General features: G+C 44.7%; 1 protein-coding gene across 1 annotated transcript in view; it reads right to left on the reverse strand.

The window, feature by feature from the left end:
• The window catches only part of LOC122794008 (zinc finger matrin-type protein 1-like), a 1,739,900-nt gene that overhangs the window by 201,185 nt on the left and 1,519,961 nt on the right, over positions 1-18,754 (reverse strand). The gene's annotated exons all lie outside the window — the stretch shown is intronic.

Genomic DNA, 18,754 nt, shown 5'->3' on the forward strand with positions numbered 1-18,754 from the left:
ACAAATCTCAAAATGTGTAAGGTTGTATGCAGTACCCAAACAAAAAAGGCACTTCTTTTGTCTATCTTTATGGGGAATCTGGCTCCCACAATCACATTTTCCCCTTCCTGGATGACATCATAAACTTAAGTAAAAGGAAGAAAAAAGGAAGGAAGATACCCCAATGGGCACTCATCTTTATAAGGTTGATAGTTGAACCAATTTGGTGTGCATCTTGCAGACAGAATTCAAAGGTAGGGTTTGGACTGGCGGCAAAGTCGTCCCGAGGATTAGGAGTTCGTTCATTACATATGTACATTAAACTTTTCTTGTAGGACACATGTCTGATACACAGCACCTAGAAGGTTTAAGGGTTTTGGTATACTGGCCAGACATTTGGCTCTCCTCGGCAGGATATCCCAAGACTGAAGAATACAGCAACACGATAAGGGAGGACATCTGCAAATTTTTGTTAATGACACCTGAAAGGACATGAGATGTTGTCCGACAGAAAAGTGGACTCCTGAAGTCCACTCTAGAACACTCGTGTGGTATCTGAGTAGTGGGACTAGGGTAATCAGAGCTGCCACTGAGCCTAAGAAACATAGTATCAGTTTCACCAGTGGCTTCTGACAAGATAGCACCACTAAGGCTTGCCTTTGAAGACTAGAAATATGTTAATCTGAAGTTTCTTGTCCAGGAGAAGTCTGATGAATTCCATGGACTGAATAAGTTGAAGCTAGGACTTTGTTGTATTCACTGTGATCCCCACATTTGAGCAAAGATGGAGCAAGAATTCCCTGACCTGAACAAATAGAACCCTGGAGGAGACTGTGATGACCCGGTCATCAGATAAGGGAATACCCAGAATCCTTGCAGTTGGAGGGGAGATGCAGCCACTGCCATACACCTAAAAAACACTTGAGGGGGGGGGGGTCTGTGGTGAGATCAAATGGCAGGATTCTGAATTGGAAATGAGCATTTCCTAGCCTGAAGTGAAGGAACCTCCTGGATAATCTGTCCATCTTTATGTGGTAGGATGCATCCTGGAGGTTGACCGAGCACATCCAATTGTTTCCTCTTAGCAAAGATAAAATAGACTGAACAGTGACCATCTGTAAATTTGTATTACAAATATGTTTAGATTGCTGAGATCCAGAACTGATACTAAAAGAATCCTGAATAAATTCCAGATCCTCTCTAATCTGGTGGGACCTCTTGGATGACTTATTTCTTAAGCAGCTCCTTAATTTCTGAACTGACTGCTTCCCTTTGCAAGGGTGGACCATCAGGAAGTTTCTTTGTGGGTATGGGGAGAGAAATAAAGGGAATGAAATAGTCTTGGTTATTATCCTCTGCATCCATACATCTGAAGGGATGAACATCCAGGTTGTCGAGTGCAGGAAAAAGTGCCCCCCAACTGCCTCCATAGAGCATCAGTCGGGCAAACATTCAGGAGCGCTGGATAGGCCTCTTGGCAAAAGGACCAAGAAAGTCCTGGCTCTGCAGACCACCTCTGCTGTGTGAGCAGCATCCGCCATTAGAGTTTCTCCCTTTACCACAGAAGACTCTTCCTCCAGAAGTGTCGGGTAAGAATTTTTGTGATATGTGAACCTGAAGCCTCTCTCCACCTGTCTCATTCCTTGAGAAGGTTCTCTACAAGGAAAGAAAACTTGAATCTTATACAGAAAGGGTCTAAACATCTTGTTCACTTCTGGAAAGTGTTTCTTTGACGTTCTATCTGAAGAGAATTGATTTGTGGTAAGGGGCGTTAAAGGACATTTTGAAATATTCCACAAAATTACAAAGCCTCATACAGGCATGTCATCTAATGGTGATGATGGTGCCTACTACTCTAGAAGTGCCTTCTGTAGTGTTGGAAATATAGCACATCAAAACACTGGATAAAGACTGAAGGGTAGCCAACTGCACATCAACTGATGTTCTTTGCTCTGCAGATAGGGACTCGAAGAGAGATTTGGAGAGCTCTTCGGTCAAATCTCTGAAAATGAGTGACATGTGCCAGGTAATTCAGCACTCCAACAGGGAAGGTTGCTGAAATGTAGGTTTGCTTCCCAAGTCTGTCCAATGCACAATATTCCTGTTTGGTGGATAGACAGTGGAACTCTCTTCTGCCAGTTCCTTTTTGGTAGCTGCTGCCACCACCAGAGAATCTAAGGCAGGGCCCTTGCTTCAGCTGGGCTGATCCTTGGGGATATAAATCCCCTTTCAGATTTGGGTCCAAAGGAACTTCTTCATTATCCTTTTTAAGTTAATTTCGGTAAGACTCTTGGAGGACCTGCCAGAATGGAGGGAGGAAGCAGGAGGAGGATTAGGCCTGAATATCTGGTAAAAACAAAAAAACAAATATCTGGTGAAAAGATTTTTCTTGAAGAATTGGTGACCACAGTCTGGGGATATCGGCTCTAGGGAGAATCTAGGCTTAGGAAGAGGCTGAATACTGCATCTGATAATGATTGGTTCTGAGACCAAGATCAGGTCTGATGGTTTTGCTACTTTTAGAGCCAGAGCTGAACAGGGAGAATGCTCTGGAGACCTTTTCTTCCTCACTTTTGGCTTATCTTTTTCTTTAGATTTTAAGCCTGCCATAATCTGCTGGTTTCCTAATACGTGAAGATGAAAGAGGAGGCCCAGAAGAATGAGAAGAGGTACTTCTTTCCACACAGGCAGGAAGAAGCCCTTTTAACACCAATTTGCTTTGACATTCAGTGATGAACCTGTGTCCAAAAGCTTCCCAAATTTTTTTTTATTTATTTTACTTTACATTTGTCGACTGGGATAGTCCGACTAGATAGATGTCCATTTTCAGTGGTGGCCCAGGCAGAAAAGCTCCAAGTATATATTTAAAACAGAAAAACACAATTCAGAGACAGGCAAACAGGTAACAGTGCCCCTTCAGAGACAAATATTTACAAAGTATAAAACTGAGACAGTTTAGTGAAGTCCTATTAGTAGGATTTCAGCAAGGTTCATAGTGTTACTAGGTATACAATGCTAAAAATTCACAGATCACAGTGTTACGTATTAAAATTCACAGATCACAATGTTACGTATTATATAAAGCAGAAAATAGGTAACAACATACAGATAATTGCAAACAGGCATAAGTTATTACTGTAACTGGGAGGAAGCTATGGAGTTAGTCTGGATTGATACAGGGGCAAAGCCAGTGTATCTTAAAATATTGTTTAAGGCCACTTTTAAAGAGATTGAGAGAGGGTTCGAGAGTGAGACTGGCTGTAAGTGAATTCCAGGCTTTGCCTACAAAGTTGGCAAAAAGGGAGTCCCCAGCCCAGTTGATGGCTTTATGTGCTTGGACCAGCAGTGTGTTGGATAACCATAATGGCCTATGGTTACATTAGGGTTTTATAATGTTTTTGAGGGCAGGAGTATTTTCAGGATGTATGAGAATTTTATGTGCAACTATGAGCTGATTAAAAAGTAGGTTAGGGAACTCTAGCCACCTTAGGAGTTTGAGGTTTTGACAATGATGTGCTATGTTTGTAGAGTTACTGGCAAATCTGGCAATATGGTTGCAGCAATGGGAGAGTTTGCTAATTTCAGTTTTGTTCAGATTAGAGAGAATGGGAGAAGAATCTAGTAGTGTAGAAAGCAGGTGAGAGCAAGCAAAAGCGGTACATGCTAATGGGGTTAAGAAAGGCTTGTTTCTGTACAGTGAACCAAGCTTTTGGTTGACAGTTTTGATGGTCTTATTAACATGCAAATCAAATTTAAGATTACTGTCTACTGTAACCCCTAAGAGTTTAGTGTGGGTACCTGGAAAAAACGAAGGTACCATTGTTGGAAGTTATGGAGAAGGAAAGAGGGGTGGACCAGTTAGTGGGGGGAAACGGTAGTAATTTAGTTTTGCTGGGTTTAAGAGCAGGCGTTGATTGGCTATCCAGTGTTTGATTGTGTTAAATGTGTTCTAGGTTAAGGTTTGCAAGTCAGATGGGGAGGAGGCAGAACAGATCAGAGTGGAATCATCCAGATACTGGATGCGGTGGGCTTCAGGGATGACAGTGTGAAGGTTACTGATGAAGACAAAGAAGAGTAGTGGACCTAAAATAGAGCCTTGGGGGACTCCTATGGTAAGAGGAAGTAGAGAGGACAATTTGTCCTGACATAATACAGCCTGTTTTCTTCCACTCAGATAGGATGTGAACCACTGAATGGCGTGGTCATCCAGGGAAATGCTTTTTAGAGAGTGGATGAGTAGTTGATGATTAACCATATCGAAGGCCTTTGAAAGGTCTAGAAAGAGGGCTGAGGATAGCCTATTATTATTCCGATTTTGGTTTATAGCACCGGTGAAGGAGAGAAGAGTGGATGTGGTACTGTGATTTGGCTTAAAGCCATATTGAGAGTTTGCCAACAGATTATTCTGAGCAAGATAGTACATTAGCTGTTTATGGATGCACTTCTCCATAACTTTGGCCAATGGTGAGAGAATGGCTATGGGTCTATAATTGTATAGGTCAGTTGATCTACCCACTTTGTGGAGTGGGATAAAGTACAGTTTTGTACCTACCATAAATGTAGATGTTCGAGTGTTCACCCTGCTGCAGTCATCACACTTGGGTTATCCTGCCGTTAAGTGGTCCTACAGTCGGCCTGAGTTCCAAAGTCTTGGTCCGGCGTTGGTTGCTATCGCTTCTTACCTGACGTCAGAGCGCCAGGGGTATATAAGAGGCATCCAACACCATTTTCTTCAGTTTTTCTTGCCCCAGATGTCAGGTGCCCCCAATAGGTAGGCAAAATATATATATATATATATATATATATATATATATATATATATAGCTAGATAAAAATAAAACAATACCTTTTGGCACAAGCAAATACACCACAGAGGTTGAATAGGATAGAGTGGTATAGATAAGTTCTGCTAGTTCAGAGGGGATGGAGGGAGGGCAACCTGGACTGCAGCAGGGTGAACACTCGAACATCTACATTTATGGTAGGTACAAAACTGTACTATGTTCATCGTGTTACCCTGCTGCAGTCATCACACTTGGGTTGAATCCCAAAGCTAAGGATGGGAGGTGGAGTTAAACAGGGTTAGAAGGAGCTAGTAGGCCCTGCAAAACTGCAGTGGCAAAACCAGCTCTAGTCTTAGAATATAGAGGTAAGTGATAGTGTTTGGTGAAGGTGTGCACTGAACTCCAAGTTGCAGCTTCCAGAATATCCTTGGTTGGCACTCCCCTGAGAAAGGCTGCTGATGCAGCTGTAGACCTGGTGGAGTGGGACCTAATGTTAGCAGGTACCAGTTTCCCATGATGCGTGTAGCAGAAACGTATGCAATGCCCTATCCATTTAGAAATGGTCTGTTTTGAGATAGCTTTTCCTTGTGATCCTGTAGCATAGGCTACAAAGAGCTGGTCAGAATTTCTGAAAGCCTTAGTTTTATCCAAGTAGTAACGTAATTGCCTGTGAATGTCCACAGAGTGCAGGAGTCCTTCTCCTTTGTTCTGGGGATTTGAAAAAAAGGTGGGCAAATGAATGGTTTGGTTTAGGGCTACACTGGATACCAACTTTGGCATAAAGGAAAGGTTAGTTCATAGAGAGACTCTGTCTTGATGAAAAATGAGGAAAGGCTCCACTGCCATTAATGCCTGTAGCTCTGAGACCCTTCTAGCTGAGGTTATTGCAAGTAGCAGGGCAGCTTTCTATGAAAGAAATTTTAAATCAGCTGAAAAAGCTGGTTCAAAGGGCGGCAGTGTAAGCTTTTCCAGAACAAAGTTGAGATCCCAAGTAGATGTTGGTGCTCTCCTTGGTGGTCTTATGTTCTTAGCCCCTCTGAGGTACTGTCTTGGGAGTGGATGTGAGAATAAAGGGGGATCCATGTTATAATGAGCTGAAATTGCTGAGGCGTGGATCTTAATAGATGAAAAGGAAAGACCTTTGTGCAACATCTCAGTTAAATATTGTAGACTCTGAGGAATGTTTGGATTAAGGGGATTTTGGCCTTTAGCCTGGTTCCAGGTGCAAAATCTTCTCCATTTGTCTGAATAGGTTTTCCTGGTGCTGGGCCTCCTGGCCTCCAGAATGACATCCATAACTGCTTTGGATAGAGGTGTTGGCTGGTTGTTTAGGTTTTTTGACATGCAGCCAGGTTTAAAGTCTTGAGCTGGCTGTGTAGAATCTGATTGTCTCGCTGGGTAAGCAGGTGAGGAATTTGTGGTAAAATCCATGGTGGGCCGTGGGCCATGTTCCTTAAAATTGGATATCAATGCTGGCGTGGCCAGTCTGGTGCAATGAGTATCATTTGTGGCCTCTCTAATCTGACTTTCAGCAGTACCTTTGCTAGAAGAGGCAGTGGAGGAAAGGCATATACTGTTAATGTTTTCCAACTGAATGAGAGGGCGTCCACTTTCCAAGTTTGTGGATGGAATGTCCTTGTGCAAAATTTTTGAAGTTGGTAGTTTTGGGGGCTTGCAAACAGATCTATGTCTGGGCATCCCCATTTTTGAGCTATCATTGCAAATACTTGTGGATCTAGTTTCCACTCGTGTGGATCCATGATGTTTCTGCTTAGGTCATCTGCCAATGTGTTTTTCTTTCCTGGCAGGAATTGTGCTTGTAATTGAACCTGGTAAGACAGTGCAGTGTTCCACAAGGTCATTGCTTGCCTGCATAGAGGTAGGAATGTGTGCCCCCTTGCTTGTTTATGTACCACATTACTGTGGTATTGACCGTCTTTATTATTAGTTGTCCTGGGTGTAAGAGGTTCTTGAAAGCGGTTAGGGCATTCTGTACTGCTAGCATTTCTTTTTGATTGATATGTAGATGCCTCTGATCTGTAGTCCATTTGCCCTGAATGCACTGTCCTGCCATGTGTGCTCCCCAGGCATAGTCCGATGCATCTGTTGTCATAGTTTGCCTGGCTGTGGGTAAGGTGAAAGGCTGACCCTTGTTGAGGTGACATGCCTGTGCCCACCATAGAAACTCCTGTTGAAGGCAGAGAATGAGTGGTATCATTGTTTCCAAGCTGTGGCTGTGCTGAGTCCATACGCTTTTCAGGTACCATTGTAATTTCCTCATATGCAGTTTTGCAAATGGTATTAGTAGTATGTAAGATGCCATGAATCCCAAGGCCTACAGAATTTTTCTTGCAGGGAGTCGGGTCTTTGTTGCCATTATTTTGAAATATTGAGTCAGCTGTTGTTTCTTGTCCGGCATGAGATAAGCCATCTGGGCCATTGTATTCAAGCTGGCACCCAGGAATATTATGTTTTGTGAGGGCACTAGTTTTGATTTCTTTTCGGATTACTGTGTACCCTAGGCAACTAAGAAGGTGTTTGACAAATGCCAGATGCTTTAAAAGAATGCCCTTGCTTTCTGCTTGAATAAGGCAGTTGTCCAGGTATGGGTATATTTGAATTCCTCTTTGTCTGCAGTATGCAATTACTGGTGACAGGCATTTTGTGAAGACCCTGGGCGCAGTAGATAAGCCAAAGGGCAGTGCAGAGAATTGATAATGCGTTGAACCTGCCATGAAGCGGAGGTATCTTCTGCAATTTTGTCTGATAGGAACATGCAGGTATGCCTCCTTGAGGTCCAATGTTACTAGCCAAGCATTCTTGCCCAGCATGGGAAGAAGCTGCTGTAGTGTTAGCATCTTGAATTTTGGTACTTGCAGATAGGAGTTCAGAATTGAAATATCCAGAATGGGTCTCCATGCTTTGTCCTTTCTTGAGACTAGAAAGAGTGTTGAGTAAAATCCATGTCCTTGCTCCTGTGTAGGTACCTGTTGAATGGCTCTCATGTCCATGAGAGCTGTAATTTGTTTTTGTGCCTCTGCCCATTGATTTGGTGGCAGGTCTGGCATTCCTTTTATCCTTGGTAAGGTATGAAAGTGGAATCTGCATCCTTGAGAGACAATGTCAAGAACCCATTTGTCGTTTGTGATGATGTGCCAGTTGTCTGCAAAAAATGCTAATTTTCCTCCCAAGGGAGCTGCCAGGAGATATTTGCTTGGTAGTTTGAGGACGGAGTCATTGTGTTTGTCTTCTGCTAGCCTGGGGCCTGTCTTCTCCTCCTTTCTGGGTAGCAGTACTCCATTGGCGAGGTTTGTAAGGGCCTTGTGACTGACCTCTGCCCCTTGGGCATCTGTATTTGCCTCTCTGTGATCTGTCAGAAGCTGGAAAGGACCAGGTTTTTCGTTGGCCAATTTCTGCTGAAACCAGGGGGTTGTACCTGCAAAAAATTCTTGACCATCTGCATAGACTTTGCCTTATCCTCCATTTTCTTTAAAACCTCTTCTGCTTTGACACCAAATAATACATCCTGCTGTAAAGGTTCATCCAATAATTTTGCTTTAACATGATCAGGAAGGGTTTGTTCTTTTAACCAAGTATGTCTATGTATGACAGAGCCAGTAACAGCTGCTCTACAGGAAGCTTCCAATGAATCAAATCCACATTGTAAAGTATGTTTGCCCACCTGTTCAGCTGCATGCAACAGATCCTGCATTTCCTTGAATTCAGACCGTTCAGTATGTGTGCTCATTGCTTGTTTTAATTGAGACATTAGGAATTGCTGATATTTCAGCATGTGAAACTGACAATGTAATGCTCTCATAGCCAGAGTTGCTGAGGTGTATATTGTCTTTCCCCATCTATCTAAGGCTCTGGAATCCTTTTCAGAGGGCACAGGATTTTTAGCCATAGAAGCTTTAGCTCCCTTAGGACCCTGGGAAATTGTTTCTGGGTCAACCACAGGGCTTTTATAAAGGAATTTGTGTGAGTCTGGTACTCTGTAGTATCTGTCTGGTTTGGCTGGAGCAGGAGGTAGAGAGTCTGGATTTAGACTAGACTCCAAGTAAACATCATCCACAATATCCAAAACTGGAGGGATAGCAAGAGGTCTGTGCTGGGGTAGTAAAAGGAACTCTCGGAGCCTTTTCTTAGAATCAGAGTAGTCCTGGCCTTCCTAGTGGAAATGTTCCCTCATGGTATGTAAAGTTTCCCCAAAGGAGTAGTCTTCAGGGGAAGATGCTGAGGGAATAGAGTCTTCAGCATCAGAGTCTTCATAAGGTGGAAAAGTGTAATCCTGTTCCTCAGAAGAATCTGAGGAAATTGAAACCTGGTCAGAGGAAGCATAATCTTCCTCTTGTCTTGGTCTTTTATCAGGAGGGGGATGGGAACCCCCGATTAGGGTAATCAAATCTTCAGCCATCTTAAGCATCTGTTTCCTAGGCATGGGGCCTTGAACTGTAGACTGATGTACAGTCTTCTTTGGTTTTAAAGGAGTTTTAAGCTTAGCATAAGATTTAATGGTGAGTGTAGTCGGTCTGAAGACACATTCTGCAACCGAAGGTGTTTCCACTGCACCGGGGTCTACTTCTGCTCCGGTGTCGGAAGGGTCTAATGAAGATGGCTGCGTCGGCCTAATAGACTCCGCTTGAGAATCCGCAGCTGTCTGGGGTTCCAGTTCTGCGGTCGTCAGGGGCTTCGTAGGTAGACAGTTAGTTTATTAAACCTAGCACAAAACCGACAACCTGTGATGTCGTGGTCTGGGCCTAGGCAAGGAATACAATAGGAATGGAAGTCCTTATGAGGTATTTGCTTCCCACAAGAAATGCAATTGTTAACTTTTTCTGACATCGGACTGAGGCAAGAAAAGGTTCCCCAATGGGGTACTTAGCTTTATTGAAGACATCGGACTGAAATTCGAATCGAAAATCTCAGGTGTCGGCCGACTGGCACTTGCGAACTGCTTCTGCTTTGGGCACCGCGTGGCAAGAAAGACTGAAAAAAATGGCATTGGATGCCTCATATACCCCTGGCGCTCTGACGTCAGGGAAGAAGCGACAGCAACCGACGCCAGACTAAGACTTTGGTACTCAGGCCGACTGTAGGACCGCCTGACGGCAGGATAACCCTAGTGTGATGACTGCAGCAGGGTAACACGATGAACATCATGTGATGTTTTCCAGATGGAGGGTATAGTACTTTCTGTCAGGGTTCTGTTTATTAGGATAGAGATGGGGTATACTGCACTGAACATCCAAATGTGCAGCCTCTGGACAAAAGATGCACTTCTAATAGGTGTCAGAGTTTGGCAACTTGTGGTCACAGGCCACACACTACAACCACAAAAAAAAAAAAAAAATTGCAAACAGTACAAGAACTACTTCTGCTGTTGAGAGAAAAAGGTAGATGGAAGGATAAGCTCTGCCCGAAGTCATTACAGAATGGGAAAAACAACCCAAAAATGGAATGAAGTAGAGTCTTAAAAAAAAAAAAAAAAAAAAAAAATATATATATATATATATATATATATATATATATATATATAATTATTTATTTATGGAAAAAGTCAGAAGCATTTCACTTATCTCTTAAAACATCTGAGCACCAAGGACCACATCTGCTGCTTATGGCGGCAAAACCAGATCTGAAGTAACGTGATTGCAAGGGAATTTTGGGTAAAGGGAGGAGTTTAAGCACTGGATCTGAAGCTTGAGAGTGGCCAAAGTTGGATATGACTCAGATCTGACGATATACCCACTGAGGAATGGATGGAAGAGATAATATCAAATCATTACGTTTGGGTGGAACAGAATATGGGCTTGAGGGCAGCATAGGCTGCTTTGTCTAAGTTTGAGGGCCTCTGCAAAAATAGGGATCATCCAGAAAGGCTTAAGATGGGGTGGAGTCAGTATTCTTTTCCATGCCTGAAAGAATGACCTTGGGTCCACAGGTTTCCCTGCACCCCCACAACCAAAGCAGATAAGATACTGTGGTATTATAAGAATGATGCATGTCTACTGTTGGAAGATAAGGGAACAGCTGTGGTAACATACCTGCCAAAAGGTGGCAAAAGCTGGAGAGCATCATGCACCAAGGCTGACCCTGGTTTCAAACAATATTCCATATGGGTGTGATATAACCCTACACCCATGATCAAGCCTTCCAAGAGACTTCAAACATTTACTTAATAAGAATGAATCAAGCGACCCTCCTCAAAAACAAGATAATGGATTGCCTGGTCCTAAGGAGGCAATCTTAGGAGGGAAGCCCTTGATTCCAGTATGCTGGTCTATGATCTGGTGACTGCATTCTGTAATAAGGAAGGATGGACTCGGACTCCTGCTAATCAACCTACAGCTGGGAAATGAACACCATAATAAACCTCCAAAGTTCCCTCATCCTCTGCTAATAAGGAAGACCAGCTTTGGCCTTACTCCTCGCTGACGGAAGACAAGGTAATTATTTTAGGGACTGGGGTCTAGTTTTAAAAAAAGGACTTGTAGTCAAAACATTACCTTTTCACTAACAAACTCCCCTTCTAGTAGTGCCTTGACTTACACAGAGGACTCTTCCACTGGTCCCAGTACAAGGACCTCTTGACAGTTGAAATCCAAAACATTGCAAAGTAACACAAAATATACTCCCTATGGCAACTTCAAGGGGCAGGAGTAAAACACTGACAAGTGGCAATTTTTAACACTGTGTATACATTTCCACAAGACAATCAATGCAATGCTAGTGCAGGACATGACCTGTCCACATGGACACTCTGAGCATTATACAAACATGCAAAGAGCTACAAAAATGACGACAACAAGGATCATAATCTGAACCGCTTAGCTTGCAAAAAGATGATTTTGGAATATGTGCACCTGTGCATCTGATATGACATGCCATGGCATCTATCATCACGGGCATGAGAACGTCACAACACAGGACCTCTCACGTTTTGCTGAACAGTGTTTGGTGGAATAGAAGAAGCCAGTCAAGTAACCAATCCTAGCAGGTTCATGATGCTAGACTTTTAAAAAGATCTACTTAATACAATAGTGCTCAAAAGTACCCATCTGGAAAGATTTTTTCCTAAGCATTTTCATTTGATCTAAACAACAAGGTAAGTGGATGACTACTCTGAATCCTGTGTACTAAATCTATTTCTGGTAAAAAAAGATTTTGCATGACTCCTCTCAAAAGCTACCCATCTGCTGACATTAAAGAGAGATTTCTTGTTTTGCATTCCTTTGTGTCACTCAGGCAGGTTGAAACTCTGACACACAGGAAATTATATATACCATGTTCCTTCCTAGGAAGTATTGGTAGCTGATGTGCTAGTCCAGGCTGGTGATCTGGTGAATGCAAGCACACATGTAAACTTAGAATGCTTTTATATTTTTTATTCTTTTTTTGCATAAAACCTGGAAACTTTCTTATAAAAAGAAGTTATGTGCTCACCATAACGTTCCATCTGAGTAGTTCTACTTCATTTGTCTTCAACCTGTGGGATACTAGATCCGTATCGGATCCAAGCCGGCAACTTTACTAGCATCTGCACCGAGTGCCAAGCTCCTCCTCTTACCCATAACACACCTCCACTACCTTCCAACCCCCAAATCGAATTTGCTGCACGTTATACTGATGACCCGACCTGAAAAAATACTTATGACCTATAACTGCAGCCCATAGGCTGTTCATATAGCAAGGTCCCGGGGAAGGAGGGAGGGACAGTTGAAGACAAATGAAGTAGAACTACTCAGATTGAATGTTATGGTGAGTACATAACTGCTTTATCTGAAGTAGTTTACTTTATTTGGTCTTCAACCTGTGGGACAGAGTCTCCAGCTACTAAACTCCTGGGAGGCCCTCATGGAAGGATATGCCGGAGCACCGCCAAACCAAAGTATGCTCTCCTTCTGAAAGTCAAATCCAATTTATAATGAGAAATAAATGTATGAAATGAGGACCAAGTAGCTGCAGAACAAATATCATCCAAAGACAAAAGGCCACAGACGTAGCCATCGATCTAGTGGAATGAGCTCTCACGTGACCCGGAGAGACATGCCTCTGTCCTTATAGACCTGAAGGATGCATGAAGAAATCCATCTAGCAATAGTGACCTTGGAGAGACGTTTCCCCCAAAAAAAGTTTATAGAAGGATACAAACAATTGATCAGATTTACGGAAATTTTTTGTCCTGTGTAAATAAACTCGTAACTGTCTATGAACATCCAGCAGGTGGAGTTTGTGTAAATAAACTCGTAACTGTCTATGAACATCCAGCAGGTGGAGTTTGTATTCCATCTTGTTAGTAAAATTAGGAAAGAACACAGGCAAATTGACAGTCTGATTGATACTGACTGGTGATGACACCTTAGGAAGAAAGGATGGACTGATCCGAAGGGAAACCCTATCTTTGTGAAAAATCATGTAAGGAACTTTGATGGACAATGCCTGCAGTTCTGAAACCCTTTTGGCAAAGGTAATAGCCACCAGAAAAGCTGTTTTCCAAGATAAATATTTCAGATCTGCTGTTGCAGCAGGTTCGAAAGGTGGAGCAACCAAAGCTTGAAGAACCATAGTAAGGTCCAATGGGGAAACAGGATCCTTGACCGGGTGGGAGTAACAAAAAGGTGCCTTTAAATAAAGGCTTTACACAGTCTGGAGGAGGCTAGAGAGGCAGAATTCTCACCAACATGAAAATGAGAAATGGCAGCGAACTGAACCTTGACAGTAGAAGGACTAGCTCCATGTTGAAACATATCATCTAGAAAATCAAGAATGGTGGAAATAGGAGCCGTGCTCCTTTGAAAGGCCCAAAGGGAAAAATGTTTCCACTTGCTGCGATAAACCTTCCTGGTCAAAGACTTATGAGCAGCCATCAAAACAGACCTAACTGAGGAGGATAATCCATGAGTCCTAGCAATCACGGGAACTGGGGCAGCCAAGCTGTGAGCTTCAAATGGTCCAGATTCGGATGAGGAACCCCCAAAGGGTGTGAAATCAGATCCTGAATGAAATCCAAGATGGAGCCAGAAGGTGAGACCAAAGGAAGGGAAACCATACTTGGCGAGGCCAAAACAGGGCAATGAGGATCACTTTGCTCCCCAGTAGACGAGCTTTCTGTAGAAACCTCAGAATAAGAGGTACTGGAGGGTAAGTGTACAGAAGACCGGGAGGCCAAGCATGAACTAGAGTATCGCTGGGGGACTCCCTCGGCAGGGGGTTCAGAGCAAAAAACTCGCTGCACTTCACATTGGAAGGAGATGCGAAGATACTGCAGCAAGGTTGACCCCACTCGCAGAAGATCTGCTCTGCTACTGAAAGATTCAGAGACCACTCATAAGGCATCAGAATAGTCTGACTTAGCCTGTCTGCTAGGATGTTGGACCGTCCAGGAATGTGCACTGCGATGAGAAAACGACCAGTGGAGATCGCCTATTCCCACACTCTCATGGCCTCACGACAAAGGGGGTAAGATCTTGTCCCTCCTTGTTTGTTGATATACCAGACCACTGACATGTTGTCTGACTGAATTGCAATTGTTCCCAGAGGAAGAAAGGCATGAAGGGCCTGCAACGCTAGAAGGGCCACCCTCATCTCTAGGACATTTATGTGCAAGCTGGTCTCTACAGGGGACCACAGGCCTTAGACTGTCTTGCCCGAATAATGCCCCCCCACCCGAGTTGGAAGGCATTTGTGGTCACTGTGGCTTGGGCCGGGGCTGGAACAAAGGGTCGTCCCTCCAAAATGTCCAGAGAACACATCCACCATATGAGGGATGACCAACAGACTCAACTGAGTTGAATTGGATATGCCAATGGCAGTTCCAACAGGGACCATTGTACAGCTAGAGTCCACTGTAGAATTCTTATGTGTAACTGGGCACACGGGAGAAGTGTTATGGTTGCCGCCATTGAGCCTAAGGCCCTCAACACTGATTCCGCTGTTGGGAGATGAAAATGGTAAATCAGGGAGACATGCATCTTCAGGTTCTGCACTCTCTCTGAGGTCAGGAAGACTTTGCACTGTAAAGTATCTATCCTTGCGCCAATGTAGTCTATCACCTGTACAGGATCTAGGAGTGATTTGGCTGTGTTGATTGTGATCCCCAAATGCAGGGCAAGGATCAGGAAATAATCGCTGGTTTGGGAGAGTAGACGCCTGGTGAGAGCAGTGAGGAGCAAATCGTCCAGGTACGGATAGACCTGAATCCCCTGAAGCCTCAGGTGAGCCACTACTACCGCCATCACTTTGCTGAACACCTTGGGGGCTGTGGTGAGACCAAAGGGTAGGGCTTGAAATTGGTAATGATGGACTCCTAGCCGGAAGCGGAGGAACCTCCTGGAGCTTCTGTGCATTTTTATGTGACAGTAAGCATCCTGGAGGTCCAACGAGCACATCCAGTCGCTCTCTTACAGGTATGGCATGATGGACTGTAGTAGGATCATCCAGAACTTCTCTTTGGCAGCTGACAGGTTAAGGGTAGAAAGGTCCAGAATGGGCTTTAAGTCCCCTGTTTTCTTTGGCACCAAAAAGAACCTGGAGTAGAAGCTCGATCCGGACTGATCTGGGAGGACAGTTTCGATGGCTCGTTTTTTTGCAGCTTGGAAATTTCCTGTGCTGCTGCCTCCCTTTACGTGTGTGGTACATCCGGGGGGTATTTGGGAGATTTGGGGGGGACCCACAAAGGGGATAGAGTACCCTCTGTATATGATCTGAAGCACCCAGTGGTCTGATGTTCTGGACTCCCATACAACTAGGTGCAAGGACAATCGTCCCGCGACTGCCTCCAAAGTAGAGCAGTTGGGCCACCCCTTAGAGTTGCTGCCCAGGTCTGTCCGAGAAAGGTTCTTGAGACCTGAAATTCCTCGGACACCCTCTGCCTCTGGGCCGGCATCCATTCTGTCCCCCTCTGCCTCTGGGGGATGAAGAGCCCTGAGTGACCCGGGAATACTGTGACTTCCAGAACCACATCTTCTTTTGCCCTTTCTGGTTCTGGGAAAAAGACCTTTGAGGGTTTGAGAAGCGGATCCTGATGGCAGACAGTGTCTTCCCATCTTTCTCACTCTGGACTAACGTCTCTTTTGATGGTCACACCAAAAAGAGTAGAGCCATCATAAGGGGCATTGGCAAAGGACGCCTTGAAAAGTTCCGAAAAATGACAATCTGGGCCAGGTGTTGCACCTCATGGACATGTCGGACCCAGCCGCCCTAGCCGCTCCTTCAGTAGCATGTGAAAGGAGTCACATGGACGTGGTGGAGGCTGCTTTCAAAGTGGTCATCCACGCGGAGAACGAGACCCTGTCCTCTTGCAACATGGACTTAGGGGGAGACTCCTCCAGCTCCTTTACCAGGTCACAGTGGAGTCTAGTGACATGGGCCAGGTAGTTCAGTGCCCTAATAGAAAAGGTATCTGAAGCATACACCCGCTTCTGTAGGCGGTCCATCATCCGCAACTCTCGGTCAGGAGGATGAACCGAGGAATTCCCCTGGGCAAGTTCCTTCTTTGTGGTTGCTGCTATCACCTTAGCATCTAAGGGGGAGCCCTTGTTCCATGCTGGCCTATCTGAGGGAGGACTCAAAATCTTGTCGGGTCTTTTTGGAATTGGTTCCATGGTGTCCGGCTACTTCCATGCCAGCGAGGTGACCAGATCCACCAAAGGATCCACGGAAGGGGACACCCAGGAAGTAGATGAGCCTGTGCCAAAAGCCTCCAGGAACACGGACTCATCAGAAGAAGGTTTGGGGGTAGACCAACCTCCCCATTGGCAAAGGATTTCCATGATGTCTCCAAAGGAGACATCCTCGGGAGGTGACCTAGGGAAACCTTCTCCATCATCCAAGTCCGTATCCTCGGACAGGGACTCGGGGGAGTCCAAGTGCCTCCTTTTGCACATATACTTGCGAGGCACCTCTCCGGTGGGGCTCTCCAGGGGGGGACTCGCAAGCCACTTTGTTCCTCAGGGGGATCCGTCTGGGGGTCCTCGAGCATGGGCTGTCCCTCTGGTAAAATTATGAGGATCGTCAAAAGAGGGTCTGGGTGGAGTCCGAGGGGACAGTCAGGGGTCTCAATCCAGTGGAGAGAACCCTTTCTACCACGTTGAACACCAAGGGAGAGTGAACCTCCTGAGAAACCAATAAGGAGGCCGGTCTCCCCAGGTCCAATGAGAGAATCGGAGCAGAGCCTGAAGTGGACGGAGCTCTGAGGGAGGTAACTTGGCCCGACAAAAACAGAGCCAATGAAAAAATTTCCACTCCCTTGGATCCGACACCCAAGCTCCGGCTCCAAGAGCGGCTCGGATCCGAGCTGGTTGGCTCAAACATGCTCCACGCAGCTGTGGGCGTCTAGGAAGCAGGTACCATCGGCGCCAACCCCCTGACTAAAGCCATCCTTGGATCCGTATACTCCAAATCCGATGGACGGATCGGAGAAGGAGATATCAGTTGGAAAAAAGGAAGCAAGCTCCTTTCTCCTGAGGAAGAGGGGGCTGGCAAGACCCCCATCTGGATCAGAGTACAAATAAACCTCATCATTTTATCCATATCAACCTCAGACAAAGACCGGATGGACCTCAATGAGGCCACAGACTCCTTGGAGATGGGAGCTGAGAGGAGTCGCGGATCTTAAGAGTCTTGACCGGTGAAGGAAGGTCCGGAGACCTCTTGCGTTTTTCCCTCAACTTCGGCTCTCTCTCCTTCTTTCTGCCCCTTTTCCACTCCGCTTCAGCAGGCTTTTGCACAGGAGGTTGAGTCCCAGCCTGGGAGGGAGGAGAAGCCAGGGGAAGAGAAAAAGGAGAGGCGACCACAGAAGCCACTGTGACCGAAGACAAGGCAACTGTCTCAGAAGGGGGAAGAAGTCCTTTCAGGGCCAACTTGGCCTTCCTGTCTTTGATGGCGCGTGGGTTAAACCCCGCACATATAGTGCAGTCTGTGCTACGATGGGCCATGCCCAAGCACATAACACAAAGTGTGTGGCCATCTGCAGGGGACAACTTATGGCCAACACTCAGTACATCTTTTAAATATCGGCTTATCAGCCATGGTATCAGAGAAAAGAGTAACTGAAAAAGAGTGTTATTTCTTTCTCACTGAAAACACCCACTCATTACACGCACACGCAGAACACACTTGGGGGGGGGGCGACAAAAACACACACAACTACTCTAAACTAAGCTAACAACTCTAAAACTAGAAAACTTGATGCACCAAGCGAAGGGGAGGAGAAAGGGGAACTTACACTATCACCACCTACAGTTTAGAAAGAAAGACAGATTTTTCAAAGTTTTTTATACACTTACAACCTGGAGCTCTGGAGATACTTTAGCTATTAGCAGCAAATGAGATCTGGGGGAATGGAAGTTAGTGGAGGTGCATTATGGGTAAGGGGAGGAGCTTGGAGCTCGGAGAAGATGCTAGTAAAGTTGCCGGCTCGGATCCGATACAGATCAGGTATCCCACAGGTTGAAGACCAAATGAAGTAAACTACTTCAGATCACAAGTTAAAATCAAACTCCAAACCATGTGAGTGGCAAGAGAGTACAGGGCACACCTTTCAAACTGGTGTAATGACACCATGACAAGTGCCTTGAGGGGGATGCACACATCTCAACCAAAGGAGTTACAGATCTTTATTGAAATAAATCTGCCAAAGCTTGATGCTTGAGAAGTACATTCCAACGTTTCCATAATTCAGGGGTTGTCTTGAATTAAGATCATGCATTTATCATGATCACCAAGTGCTCACCTCAGTCAAAACACATCAAAAAATATCAATGCAGTGAAGTGACCAGAATTAGTTTTTTATCTGCGCTGAAACTATATTAAACACCTACAAATGTGTTTATTCCTATAAATCATTTATACAGTTCTACACTATATCAAAGTCATTACTCCTGTACACAGTTGATTTAAAAGTTAGTAATTTCGGTGTAAGCATTTTGGTAAATTATATAACACTAGTTAGCTGGATTAATAGTTCAGTTTATAATGTTAAATAAAAT

Source organism: Protopterus annectens, chromosome 2.part1 (genome assembly GCF_019279795.1).
Source record: "Protopterus annectens isolate FY-2018-M chromosome 2.part1, PAN1.0, whole genome shotgun sequence".
Classification (NCBI taxonomy): domain Eukaryota; kingdom Metazoa; phylum Chordata; order Ceratodontiformes; family Protopteridae; genus Protopterus; species Protopterus annectens.